We start from the raw sequence: 15,222 nt of genomic DNA on the forward strand, positions 1-15,222 counted from the left end.
AAAGATGACTGCCCGATCTGCTCCTCCCATCTGTGCATCACTTTCCCCTACATAGAGTCAACCCCCTCCTCTATCTCCAGCCTATGCTTGCTTTACCCATCATTAAAAGTGGTAGACCCTCCAAAAATACCACAAACCCCTCTTTTTGGGAGTTAAAAACAGGCACCCATTTAAGGTGTTCACACAAGGTTTAAAAGATCAGGTCCACCTAATATATATATTCCTTGACCAAATCCCCGCATGTCCACCCACTTATAAATAAGTGTGAACAAAAATCCTTATAAACCATATAAGTGAGTTAAATTCTGTAAACTTGTGTCCTGTAATTCGCCTTCAGATAGAAATATGCCAGATAAGCCTTCACACATGTTCTGCGACAAGACTTGGCTTTACACAGGGGTCTTCCATCCTGTGGCTTTGCTGCTTCTGTGTAAAAATCCCCGTTCACACCTTGGTTCCACCTAGTGTATAAAACACCGGTCGAGACGGGTGAATGTAATATGCGGAAGCTTCGGAGAAGGATCGGTACTTCAAAACTCAGAAATCAGCACTCTTTTCGCGACGGAATTAACGCACAAACTGAAAGGAGATGTGCAGAAAATAGAGAGAGAAGGGGGGAGATGGAGAGGACACAGTATTGGGTCCCAATTACCCTCTGTAGGGCCCCCACCACGGATGGTGTATTTGCTTTATTAGAATGATGTAAATCTGAAAACAAATACAGAAACTTGACCTTTTCTTGGCTGGAGAATCCTGCCCTTGACCTTCAGTCCTTCACCCCTTTGCGTTAGCAACTTCTTGGCTGTCCTGGCCCTTTTTTGCTTGAGCACTTGGTGAATTATGAGATGCCTTCATTGTTTCTTGGCTGGAGTATTTATACTCCCCTTATAATCCAGTCGGCCAGCTTTATAAAGCCTCACGACCATGTCTTTAGCAATATTGTGCTTTCACACTATACAGCCTGCTGGCCACTCTGCGCATGCCTGCTGGGACAGTGCCAGGCTGCTGGGCAGCCCTGTGCATGGGTGTGGGACTGCCCCCCACACCTGGCCGACCTGCTGGGTAGAGCTTTTAGCCCTGTCGGCTGCCTGTCCAAAAGCACTAGGGCTGGCCGACAGCCCTTCCAGCCCATGCCATGGCTGGTGGGCACAGCCTGGGCCCTCCTGGCCCCTTGAGAGTGGTTCTACATCTCCCCCCATGCCCACACTAAGGGTGCAAATCTTCGCACTGGGGTAGCCCTATGGGCTGGCCCCATCTCTATATGCAAACCTACATGCCCACAGAGGTCTGGCATCCAGTTGCAAACTAGATACACAGAACATCTGACATCATTCCAGAGGGAGACTCACAGCGCAGACTGGCACTATTTCATGTGCAGGACAGTGCACACCTGACCTTGGACTCATGTGCAGGACAATGCACACCTGACCTCGGACGACTGAGATGGATCCCTGGCTGACTCGTCCCGGACTGGGCTCACATGGGACCAGTTCACCATCTTAGGTCCTGCACCTTATGTACAGAAATGTCTACGTGGCATCCAAGTGCGGGATGCACGTAACATCCCCTTCTACTTAACTTGACGGAAGCTGCATAGCCTCCAAATAATCCGTCAATAATGCCGGATAGTCTTCGAAAAATTCTTTGTCGAGCCATACCGCTTTATGAGTTCCTCGGTCCTGAAACTTCGTGAGGAACTGTCGTAGTCTTCGGCATGAGCCATGCTTGAAACGGTGCAGAAGGATCTGTTCTAGAACCATTACTTCTGCTTCATCAATAATGTCTGGTTCTGCTTCGTCTTTGACCTCTGAAGGGGGTGGGAAGGGGATGGACCTGCATATGGCTTTAACCAACTGACATGAAATACATCGTGCATAGTCCAACTCGGAGGTAGCTTTAACTGCATAGACACCTCATTAATCTTTTTGAGGAGCTAACATCTTTTTTTATGAGCATAGACTAGAAAGAGAAAGAGAGGACGCCCTCCTCTAGTGGTGGATAAGGAGCGGCTCGCTTTGGAAGAGCGAAACTGTGAGATTTGTAACCGGTATGTATGTTATGTATTTATATGTATGCTACACTTAATGAAGTCCAAAAAGCTAAATAACATTGTGAGATTGGGAATTGTAGGTTTTTAGACTGTAAACCATGGAAAAAATTTATCAAGGGGTTCCATGAACAGAAGTTGGAGTTGCACAGAAACGTGGATTGGTCCCTTGTGGACATTGAACAGGAAATGTCCTGGGAGGTGTTTCAGGCTTCAGCTGGGTTTGGAGTAAGTACTTGTGAACTTGTGTGTGGAATGGGTGTGACGGTTTTCCTAACTTCATGTGTTGAATGGTTGCAGATTCAGTTTACTAGAGTATGACAAAGCTTTTGCAAATAGCATTTCCTATGGCAGCTTGTACATTTGGGGCTTGTCCGCGGACAGATTCAGAAAATCAAAAGTTTTGAATACGTTGATTTACAATAGGAATTGGGATATCGTCGATATATTTTTAGTGCATGTTCTCTATGAGTATGACCATTTACTTCTATTGAAAGTGCAGATGTAGAATATACAAATGTATTTAATGTTGCGAGTCATAAACATACAGGAAACATTTCAGCTTAGTGCTGGTGACTGGCTTGCTGTCAAAGAAAATATGTGTCTATCACTTGGATTCTACTTCAATGCACACAAGAAATAAAAGCCTTAAGGAGTGAGTTTGTTTTATCATGATTTACCCTCTATTTAGCAACAATTGTTTCGGGAATAAAATGTTTTTTGTAATGGCAGATTGATTTTGATGATATTCAGTTCGACTGACCACTGCTCTTTGAAAAACGTGCCCTCTAAGTGGAGAAACGTAAAAGTGCCACAACAAAAAGATGGTGTCTCATGCGGATGGCATACACTCGCCAATTTGAATACATGCCTCAGAGCGTTGCATGATGGAAAACATGTATAATTGGCCTATCTTACTACACTGTTGAGCTTTTTCGTACAAGAGTTTGTCTTTAAAGTGTTTTAGTTGCCTAGTTTAGGAGTTAAGGTAATGTAAGATTCTCTCTTTTTTGTTAATTTTAGGAGTTAAGGTAATGTAAGATTCTCTCTTTTTGTTAATTTTTTGTTCTATTTTTAGCTAATTAAATGTTTTACTTTTGCAGTAGAATGTTTTTGGTTAAGTTTAATACGCTGATAGTAGACTCATTCTTGTCATAATGAATAATCGTTTAGAACATTCTTTGTTTTGATATACACATGCTTGCAATTTTTTCTAAACTTGTGATGTCAGATCGCTGAGGAGATTTTTCCACGTACTGTGAACAAGAGGGAATGGCACCATAAGTTAATGGTTCAGCTTAGCAAGACTTTTGGCCTAGCTGGAAATTTGCAATAAAAGTTTTTGTAGTTGGCATGATCCACCGAGTATTTTCCTTTTTATGGCAGTTTGCTGACAGCTTCGACGCATGTATTAGAGCAATACAGCTCAAAAACATGGAACTAAGTGAGATTGATGCATGGATGTGGAAAATTAAATGTGACACAACAAGTTTTCGAAGGTAAGGCTGGAGTGAAATGTGGTATTTAGTAGGAGGATGAAGGCAAGGTTAATAATGAATGACATTGGGGAAGCTAGCATCAAAGTTTCAACCTACTTCTACCTCGTATGGAAATTGAACTACTGGAGAGGTTCTCTACCCTGCTGCTATTGAAGAATGTCAACCAATGTACTGAATCTCTGTTAATCAATCGCCGCGCGTGCAAGGGTGTCCGCATCTAGTGTACTGTGTTACTTTGTAATATTGTCTTGTGTATTGACATGTGTTTGAGTCTAATTTAATCTGCACACAGAGAGAGAGAGAGAGAGAGAGAGAGAGAGAGAGAGAGAGTTGTAATTGGCAATATCACAAGAAGTTTCGGATGTTTTAATCACTTTGTGAATTACGACAACATCATGAGCTTATGCATGCAAGGTGTAGCATAAATAACTAGGTGCCGTGGTGGTGGTGGGGGATAGGGGTTGTGGGGCTGCTGGCCGCCGCCGCAACAACCCCACAACTAGCTAGGTATCTGGAAGCTAGTTATGCGGAGGCCACATACCTAACTAGTTGTGGGACTACCAGCCCCCCTTGCCCTATCATCGTGGGGCCTTGTCTGCACAAGCTCATGATGTTGACACTATAGAGGCACATATGGGAAAGGGATATTTCTCACAATGCCCTAGAGGACTCATGGTGGGAAGGATATGGATGCCCTAGAGGACTCATAGGAGGGAAGGATACCAGCCCCCCTTGCCCTATCATCGTGGAGCCTTGTCTGCACAAGCTCATGATGTTGACACTATAGAGGCACATATGGGAAAGGGATATTTCTCACAATGCCCTAGAGGACTCATGGTGGGAAGGATATGGATGCCCTAGAGGACTCATAGTAGGATGGATGTCCTAGAGGACTCATAGGAGGGATATGGATGCCCTAGAGGACTCATAGGAGGTCTATGGTGGGAAGGATATGGATGCCCTAGAGGACTCATGGGAGGCATATGGATGCCCTAGAAGACTCATAGGACGATATGGATGCCCTAGAGGACTCATATGAGGGATATGGATGCCCTAGGACGATATGGATGCCCTAGAGGACTTATAGGACGGATATGGTGCCATTGGGATATGGATGCCATTGGAATATGCATTCCCTAGAGGACTCATGGGAGGTATATGAATGCCCTAGAGGACTCATGGGAGGGATATGGATGTCCCAGAGGACTCATGGGAGGGATATGGATACCCTAGAGGACTCATAGTAGGAGGGATATGTATGCCCTAGAGGAGGGATATAGATGCCCTAGATGGATATGGCGCCATTGGGATGCCGTAGAGGACTCATGGGAGGGATATGCATGCCCTAGGGCATCCATATCCCTCCTATGAGTCCTCTAGGGCATCCATATCCCTCCTATGAGTTCTCTAGGGCATCCATATTGTCCTCTAGGGCATCCATATCCCTCCTACTAGGAGTTCTCTAGGGCATCCATATCCCTCCTAGGAGTCCTCTAGGGCATCCATTTCCCTCCTATGAGTCCTGTAGGGCATCCCAATGGCGCCATATCCCTCCCATGAGTCCTCTAGGTTATCCATATCCCTCCTATGAGTGCTCTAGGGCATCCATATCGTCCTATGAGTCCTCTAGGGCATCCATATCCCTCCCATGAGTGCCATTGGGATGCCCTACAAAGGAGGGATATGGTGCCATTGGGATATAAGGCCATATCCCTCCTATGAGTCCTCTAGGGAATCCATATCCCTCCCATGAGTCCTCTAGGGCATCCATATCATCCTCAAGGGAATCCATATCCCTCCTACGAGTCCTCTAGGACATCCATATCCCTGCTATGAGTCCCCTAAAGCATGCATATCCCTGCTATGAGTCCTCTAGGGCATGCATATCCCTGCTATGAGTCCTCTCTAGGGCATGCATATCCCTCCCATGTGTCCTCGAGGGCATGCATATCCCTCTCATGAGTCCTCTTGGCCATCCATATCCCTCCCATGAGTCCTCTAGGGCATACATATCCCTCCTATGAGTCCTCCCATGAGTCCTCTAGGGCATACATATCCCTCCTATGAGTCCTCTAGGCGTCTATATCCCTCCCATGAGTACTCTAGGGCATACATATCCCTCCTATGTGTCCTCTAGGGCATCCCAATGGTGACATATCCCTCCTATGAGTCCTCTAGGGCATCCATATCCCTCCCATGAGTCCTCTACGGCATCCATATCCCTCCTATGAGTCCTCTAGGGCATCCATATCATCCTCTAGGGTATACATATCCCTCCCATAAGTCGTCTAGGGCATCCATATCGTCCTATGAGTCCTCTAGGACATGCATATCCCTCCTTTGAGTCCTCTACGGCATCCATATCGTCCTATGAGTCCTCTAGGGCATCCATATCCCTCCTATGAGTCCTCTAGGGCATCCAATGGCGTAGAGGGCATCCAATGGCGACATATTCCTATGAGTCCTCTAGGGCATCCATATCCCTCCTATGAGCCCTCTAGGGCATCCAATGGCGTAGAGGGCATCCAATGGCGACATATTCCTATGAGTCCTCTAGGGCATACATATCCCTCCCCCATGAGTCCTCTAGGGCATCCAATGGCGTAGAGGGCATCCAATGGCGACATATTCCTATGAGTCCTCTAGGGCATACATATCCCTCCCCCATGAGTCCTCTAGGGCATCCATATCCGTCCTATGAGTTCTCTAGGGCATCCATAACGTCTTATGAGTCCTCTAGGGCATCCATATCCCTCCCATGAGTCCTCTAGGGCATCCATATCGTCCTATGAGTCCTCTAGGGCATCCATATCCCTCCCATGAGTCTTCTAGGATATCCATATCCCTCCTATGAGTCCTCTAGGTGGCGACATATTCCTATGAGTCCTCTAGGACATACACATCCCTCTAGGGCATACACATCCCTCCTATGAGTCCTCTAGGGCATACACATCCGTCCCATGAGTCCTCCAGGGCATTCATATCGTCCTATGAGTCCTCCAGGGCATCCATATCCATCATATGAGTCCTCCAGGGCATCCATATCCCTCCCATGAGTCCTCCAGGGCATCCATATCCATCATATGAGTCCTCCAGGGCATCCATATCCCTCCTAGAGGACTCATAGTACGGAGGGATATGGATGCCCTCCTAGAGGACTCATGGGAGGAATATGGATGCCCTAGAGGACTCATGGGAGCGATATGGATGCCCTGGAGGACTCATAGAAGGGATATGGATACCCTGGAGCAGGACTCATGGGAGGGATATGCTAGGGCATCCATATCGTCCTCTAGGGCATCCATATCCCTCCTATGAGTCCTCTAGGGCATCCATATCCATCCTATGAGTTCTCTAGGGCATCCCTATCGTCCTATGAGACCTCTAGGGCATCCATATCCATCCTATGAGTTCTCTAGGGCATCCCTATCGTCCTATGAGACCTCTAGGGCATTCATATCCCTTCCATGAGTCTTTTAGGGCATCCATATCCCACCCATGAGTCCTCTAGGGCATCCATATCCCTCCCATGAGTCCTTATGCATGCCCTAGAGGACTCATAAAAGGGATATCCATGCCCTAGAGGACTCATGGGAGGGATATGGATGCCCTAGAGGACTCGTAGGAGGACTCATGGGAGGCATATGGATGCCCTAGAGGAGACTCATAGGAGGACTCGTAGGAGGGATATGGATGCCCTAGAGGACTCATAGGAGGGATATGGCTGCCCTAGAGGACTCATAGGAGGAGTCATAGGGATATGGATGCCCTAGAGGACTCATGGGAGGGATATGGCTGCCCTAGAGGACTCATGGGAGGGATATGGTGGCATTGGGCTGCCCTAGAGGACTCATAGGAGGGATATGGATGCCCTAGAGGATGAGGATATGGATGCCCTAGAGGACTCATGGGAGGGATATCGATGCCCTAGAGGACGATATGGATGCCCTAGAGGACTCATAGGAGGGATATGGATGCCCTCCTCATAGGACGATATGGATGCCCTGGAGGACTCATAGGAGGGATACGGATGCCCTGGAGGACTCAAAGGAGGGATACGGATGCCCTGGAGGACTCAAAGGAGGGATATGTATGCCCTAGAGGTCACATGGGAGCGATATGGATGCCCTGGAGGACTCAAAGGAGGGATATGGATGCCTTAGAGGACTCATAGGAGGGATATGGATGCCGTAGAGGACTCAAAGGAGGGATATGCATGTCCTAGAGGACTCATAGGACGATATGGATGTCCTAGACGACTCATGGGAGGGATATGTATACCCTAGAGGATGATATGGATGCCCTAGAGGACTCATAGAAGGGATATGGATGCCGTAGAGGACTCATAGGAGGGATATGTCACCATTGGGATGCCCTAGAGGACACATAGGAGGGATATGTATGCCCTAGAGGACTCATGGGAGGGATATAGACGCCTAGAGGACTCATAGGAGGGATATGTATACCCTAGAGGACTCATGGGAGGACTCATAGGAGGGATATGTATGCCCTAGAGGACTCATGGGAGGGATATAGATGCCTAGAGGACTCATAGGAGGGATATGGATGGCCAAGAGGACTCATGGAAGAGATATGCATGCCCTAGAGAGGACTCATAGCAGGGATATGCATGCACTAGAGGACGCATGGGACGGATATGCATGCCCTAGAGGACGCATGGCAGGGATATGGAACCCCTACAGGACTCGTAGGAGGGATATGGATTCCCTTGAGGATGATATGGATGCCCTAGAGGACTCATGGGAGAGATATGTATGCCCTAGAGGACTCATAGGAGGGATATGGCCTTATATCCCAATGGCATCCATATCCCAATGGCACCATATCCCTCCTTTGTAGGGCATCCCAATGGCACTCATGGGAGGGATATGGATGCCCTAGAGGACTCATAGGACGATATGGATGCCCTAGAGGACTCATGGGAGGGATATGGCGCCATTGGGATGCCCTAGAGGACTCATAGGAGGGAAATGGATGCCCTAGAGGACTCCTACGAGGGATATGGATGCCCTAGAGGACAATATGGATGCCCTAGAGAACTCATAGGAGGGATATGGATGCCCTAGAGGACTCATAGGAGGGATATGGATGCCCTAGGGCATGCATATCCCTCCCATGAGTCCTCTACGGCATCCCAATGGCGCCATATCCATCTAGGGCATCCATATCCCTCCTCTAGGGCATACATATCCCTCCTACTATGAGTCCTCTAGGGCATCCATATCCCTCCTATGAGTCCTCTGGGGTATCCATATCCCTCCCATGAGTCCTCTAGGGAATGCATATCCCAATGGCATCCATATCCCAATGGCACCATATCCCTCCTTTGTAGGGCATCCCAATGGCACCATATCCGTCCTATAAGTCCTCTAGGGCATCCATTGATGGGGAGAAACCTGAATTAGGGTTTAGAGTTCATTCATGGGAGACATACACAGAGAAGCAAGGGAGAGAGAGAGAGAGAGAGAGTTGTGGGGATAAGTCAACTCATGAGGCATGAGTGTGTGACTCCCCTATCACACATGTATATTGCACTAGTACACATAGTGCACTTAGTACATTAAAAGTACTAAGTGTACTATGTACTATAACTTATGGGCTTATACACACTATAAGGGTGGGCATTATGCCTTTACCCCAACAACCTTCCACTTAAAGGCAAAGTGCCCTTAAGTAAAGGAAAAGAAAAAATCAGCATGTACATGATAATATACAAGGCCATATCAAGGCTGAAAATGGCCTCATCCAATGCCCATCAAGTGTCTGCAATGAGCAAACCGCTCCGGAGGCAAACTCTTCGTCAACAGATCAGCCGGGTTGTCATCCGTATGAATTTTAACAAGCTGAATTTGCTTGTTCTCTATCACCTCTCTGATGAAGTGATACTTCACATCCACATGCTTTGTCTTTGCATGAAAGACAGGGTTCTTTGCCAACTGGATGGCACTCTGACTGTCACAATGCAACAATGGAATATCCCCTGTATAACCCAAATCAACCACTAACCGAGATAGCCATAATGCCTCCTTGCAAGCCTCTGTGGCTGCAATATACTCGGCCTCTGTAGTAGATAAGGCTGTGCACTTCTGCATCCTGGATATCCATGACACAGCACCTCCTGTGAATGTAAATACATAACCGGTAGTAGACTTCCGGTTATCTGGATGACCGGCATAATCCGAATCCGTGTAACCATGCACTAATGCATCCTGTTTGCCAAAGCAAATGCACAAATCCTGTGTGCCCTTCAGGTATCTCATGACACCTTTCACTGCTTCCCAATGCTTCTTGCCAGGGTTGGCCATGTATCTAGAAACCACTCCCACTGCAAATGCAATGTCCGGCCTAGTAGCAACCATGGCATACATGAGACTGCCACAAGCTGAAGTATACGGAATCTTGGCCATATCAGCCCTGTCACTATCCGACTGTGGGCTGTCCATAGCACTGAGTTTCACATATGGAGGCAAAGGAGTACTAGCTTTCTTCCCCCCGTCCATATTGAACCTCTGCAAGACTTTGCCAATGTATTCCTTCTGAGACAAATACAACACATGCTGATTTCTGTCCCGAAGTATCCGCATACCCAAGATGTGATTAGCATCACCCAAATCCTTCATATCAAAGGTTTGATGCAGCCTCTGCTTCAAAGCATCCATCTCTTTACGAGATTTCCCGGCAATCAACATATCATCAACATACAAAATGAGAATCAATAGACTGCCATCCAAAGCTTTCTTGGTGTACAAGCAGTGATCTATGTCACTTCTCCTGAATTTCTGAGATTTCATGAATGTATCAAATTTATGATACCATTCTCTTGGTGCCTGTTTGAGCCCATAAAGACTCTTTTTCAGCTTGCATACAAGCTTCTCCTTTCCACTCACTGCATAACCCTCTGGCTGCTGCATATATATCTCCTCATGGAGATCACCGTGAAGAAAAGCAGTCTTCACATCCATCTGAATCAAGTCCAGATCATCATGTGCAACCAAAGCTAATACAGCTCTAAGTGTGGTCATTTTGACCACTGGAGAGAAGATCTCATCAAAGTCCACACCATATTCCTGCTTGAAGCCCTTAGCCACTAACCTGGCTTTGTATCTTGGCTTAGCATCTGATGCAACTTTGAGCCTGTATACCCACTTGCATGGCAAAACCTTCTTGCCTGCAGGCAAATGCACCAACTTCCAAGTTCCATTTTTATGCAGAGAATCCATCTCTGACTTCATGGCACGCTCCCATAGAGCTTTGTCTGCCCTCTGTAAAGCCTCTTTATAACACGAGGGCTCCCCACAGTCAGTAAGCATCAAGTAGTCAACCCCTGGAACAAACCTGTCAGGGGCTCTGGAGGGTCTAGTGGACCTCCGTACCCAATGACCATCATTTGCAGGTTGCTGTCCAGCCTGCATATCACCCATTGGTGGCTCCTGTTCCATGCCATAAGGCTGAAAAATCATGCCCGGTATCTCCTCTAACTGTGGTATATCCATAGGGATATCTTCTGCCATATCTGGCTGTCCATTTGGACCATTTTCAGCACCATTTAAGGGCTGGTTTTCCTGCTGTAATGGCTGATTTACAGCCCTTTGTTGTTGTCCATGATGTCCATCATCATCAAAGATGACTCTGCCAGGCTCCTGTTGCCTTGCAGGCTCCTTATACATGCATGTTTCATCAAAAATGACATCATTGCTGCGTATGATCTTTCTATTTGTGGGATCCCAAAGTCTATACCCCATTTCACCTCTGTCACCATATCCTAGGAATATGCATTTGTGAGACTTAGGATCAAGTTTGGTGCGCATTTCCCTGCGTATGTGCACGTACGCAACGCAACCAAACACTCTCAAGTGCTTGTATGACGGAGGCTTCCCTGTCCATACTTCTTCTGGCACTTTCCCACCAAGCCTCGTGTTAGGTGACCTGTTTATAAGGTGAACGGCTGTCATAACAGCTTCAGCCCAAAAACCATGAGGTAATGCAGCATGTGACAACATAGAACGGACCTTCTCCTGTATGGTCCTGTTCATCCTCTCTGCTGTCCCGTTTTGTGGAGGATCATAAGGAGTAGAGAGCTCCCTCTTGATGCCTTTAGCATCACAAAAGTCCTGAAACTGTTTGGACATGTACTCTCCACCATTGTCGGAACGCAAAGCTTTCAGTGTTTTGCCAGTTTGATTCTCAACAAGAGCAACAAACTTCTCAAACACTGAGAATGTATCACTCTTCAAACGAAGAGGATAAACCCACACCTTGCGTGTGGCATCATCTATAAAAGACACAAAATATTTTGCCCCTCCCAAAGAAAGCTGAGGCATCTCACATACATCTAAATGCACAAGCTCTAACTGAGCATCTTTCTGTCCAAGAGCTTTCTTGTGGGGGCACTGTAGTTGCCTACCATATATACAATGCTCACAAAACTGAAAACTTGAAAACTTTAGAGAAGGCAAGTAACCCAAACGAGACAATTGCTCCATTCCCTTGACACTCATGTGTCCCAACCGGCTATGCCACATAGAAATTTCCGGCAGCTCGGTTGCATTTACATTAGCATGGTGACAAACACCTGCATGCATAAAGTAAAGAGTGTCCACCTTAGAGCCTCTGGCAACAACCAGTGAGCCCTTACTAATTTTCCACTTTCCACTACCAAATGTGGTAACATAATCAGCATCATCAAGCTGTCCAGTAGAAAGCAGGTTCTTCTTGATCTCAGGCACATGCCTGACATCATGGAGCATAAGCTGTGAGCCATCTGAAAATACAAGCCTCACATCACCTCTGCCAAGAATTTTGCATGCATGGTTATCACCCAAATAAACCACTCCTTCATTGCCAGCAGTGTACCTGACAAACAAGTCTCTGCAACCTGTGACATGAAAGGAGGCACCTGAATCAATGATCCATGAGTGCATACCATGACCACCTGTAAGAAGTGAATGGGCATCAAGTGAAGACGTAAAGAGGACCTCATCCTCACTGCCACCTGCATGTGACACATTGATTTCTTCGATCTTGACTCCACTTTTGCCCTTTGGCTTTACATCTTTGGCTTCATCCTTCTCTTTGTCTTTGCCTTTTCCCTTTTCTTTTTGATCATTTTTCCATTTGTAGCATTGCTTTTTAATGTGTCCCTTCTTGCCACAATAATGGCATTCCAAATCCTTTCTGGAGCGAGACTTGCTCCTTCCCCTTTCTTGGCTTTTCCCCCTTTGCTGGGATCTCCCACGTGCATTCATTGCATTGGACTTTCCAACAGAGTTGTTCTTCCTGTTCATCTCTTCTTGAAGAAGAGCACCCTCAACATCTGCATATGACAGCATAGCATTCGAATTGCTAGTGGCTGTCCTGAATGTGTCCCAACTCTCTGGCAAAGTGCATAACAAAAAAGTGGCTTTGAACTCATCGTCCATTGCCAACTTTTGATTGATGACCTGGCTGACAATACCATTAAACTCATTGAGATGGGCTGTCATAGATGCCCCTTCCTTCATCTGAAGACCTATGAGTTTCTTCAACCAATACACTTTGCTTGAGGCACTTTGTTGGGCATACAAGTCCTGCAATCTCTGCCACATTCCCCAAGCTGTCTTCTCTTCACGAATGCTGAAAAGTAATGAGTCTGACACAGACAACATGATAGTAGATCTTGCCAGCTCATCCATATCTTCCCACTCTTCAGCAGTAAGAGAAGCGGGCATCACACCCCTTTCTTTGATAGGCTTGTGCTGCTTTTTCTGGAGCAACACATTGTAGCACTGGGTTTGCCAAATATCATAATTATGCAAGCCTTCAAGCTTCTTGATGTGAAGCAATGAAGAGCTCTCACCTGTGGTTGCCATAGCAATATGCAACCTGTAAATGCCTGACTCCCTGCAAATGTGCAAACACTGCACCAAAAGATGTGCAAACACTGCACCCAAAGCACACAAAGTGCTTACAAATGTTCTCCCAAGCTTTATCTCCCACTGCGGAAGCAAGAATGCAACTTTTCTCCCACTTTATGTGATGAAAACACCAAAATCTGGTTGCTGCAGATTTTGGACAGCACCTTAAATGTGCTCTTTTGCCCTTCCAAAGTACTGTACAGCAGTACCAAGTGCTCACCAATGATGTACCAAACCTGTACCGGCAATTTCAGCAGCTGAATTTGAACCTTTTGATCACTCAAAACAGTGTACAGCCATGCCAAAACATGTACAAATCTGTACCAAAACTGTACCAGCAGGTACAATAGCAATAAATGCTCTCCTGGCTGTCCAAATGAGTAAAAATCAGACTTTTACAGTCCTGTACACTGCATACAACAGTCCCTAACAGAAATTGGGCAAAAGCCCCTTGATTGCAAGCTGATTTCTGAGGATTCAAGGCATAAATGTCTTGCCTGCTGCTTTGCCAAGCTCAACAAGCATACAAACTTGAAAAGCCCCTTGATTTGAGATCAATTTCTGATCATGCATGGTACATTGACGCACATGAAGGCATCCAGAGTGTTCACGATGCTTCCCCCTGGCCACATATACATCAAATACATGAAAGCTCCTTGATTTACAGGCACATTGAGTGCTTGTATTCCATCAACACATTATCCACAGCATCATATGCGATTGCCTGCAAACAAATCGACCAAATCGGCACAAAAGCCCCTTGATTTGCACTGTAATTTGCTGCAATTTGCTGCAATTTTGCCCAAATGTGCGATTTTTCACATCATACAGCATGTATGAGTGCTTAATTGCACAATTACATCAAAAGCCCCAAATTTCGACATCCAATTTCCTGCAAATTGATCCTGATTTGACCAATTTCCTGCAAATTGATCCTGATTTGACCAATTTCCTGCAAATTGATCCTGATTGTGACCAATGTCACCCAATTTTGCCAATTTTGCTCAAAAATTGAGCAATTGGGCACCTGTACCTGCTCAATTGCTTGAATTGATAAGAAATTCGCAAAAAATTGAAGGCAAATACCTCTGAAATTTCTGATCTTTCTGAGTTTCTTGACTTGCAGGTTGAGACGGAGGCGGTGGTGGCGGCGACTTCGATGCTGGGTAGTTTCTGAAGCAGCTGGGCAGCCCCACTTGGCTGTGGGCAGCCAGTTGTGCTGGTTGGGCAGCCTGGGCAGCCACGTAGGCTGGCTGCGTGGGTTGTCCTGGGCAGCCAAGGTCAAGGGCGAAGGGCCTAAGGAGGGGGCTATGCTTCCGGCGACTTCGCTCGCTGCTCACGCTGAAGGGCCACCCGCTTCGCTTGGTTCACTCGCTACTGAGCGCCAACGCCTGCCTTTGACGCCTACTGTTGCTTTCGCCTAGCTTCGCCTAGCGCATCTACGCTCGCTTCAGTGGTTAACACGCCCTTCGTCACTCGCTCGCCTCCACGCTTGACGCCACGCTAGACTGCTGTAGGCGCCTTCGCCTGCGTGTGATGCAACGCCCGCCACCTAATGGATAGCACTACACGTATTCGCCAAGCCTGCCGTTGACGCCTATCCGCCTGCGAATGCTGCCTTGTGCCACGAGCTCGCCCAGCCTGTCTGGTCGCTTCTAGCTTGACTGGAGACTCTGAAGACAACAAAGGACCAGGGAAGAATCTGCTTGCACCGAATGGCTCTGATACCAGTTGATGGGGAGAAACCTGAATTAGGGTTTAG

At 46.8% G+C, this 15,222-nt stretch overlaps 1 long non-coding RNA gene across 1 annotated transcript; it reads left to right on the top strand.

Moving 5' to 3' along the window:
• The first annotated feature begins 1,723 nt into the window (after nt 1–1,723).
• LOC147602575 (uncharacterized) lies at nt 1,724–2,602 on the top strand. Its single transcript, XR_015265784.1, has 3 exons — nt 1,724–2,047; nt 2,131–2,275; nt 2,348–2,602. It is a non-coding gene; the product is annotated as an uncharacterized LOC147602575 (long non-coding RNA).
• The last annotated feature ends 12,620 nt before the right edge of the window (nt 2,603–15,222 follow it).

The sequence above is a fragment of the Cibotium barometz genome, unplaced genomic scaffold (assembly GCF_041138505.1).
Source record: "Cibotium barometz isolate CiBa-2024 unplaced genomic scaffold, ASM4113850v1 ctg461, whole genome shotgun sequence".
NCBI classification, from domain to species: Eukaryota; Viridiplantae; Streptophyta; class Polypodiopsida; order Cyatheales; family Cibotiaceae; genus Cibotium; species Cibotium barometz.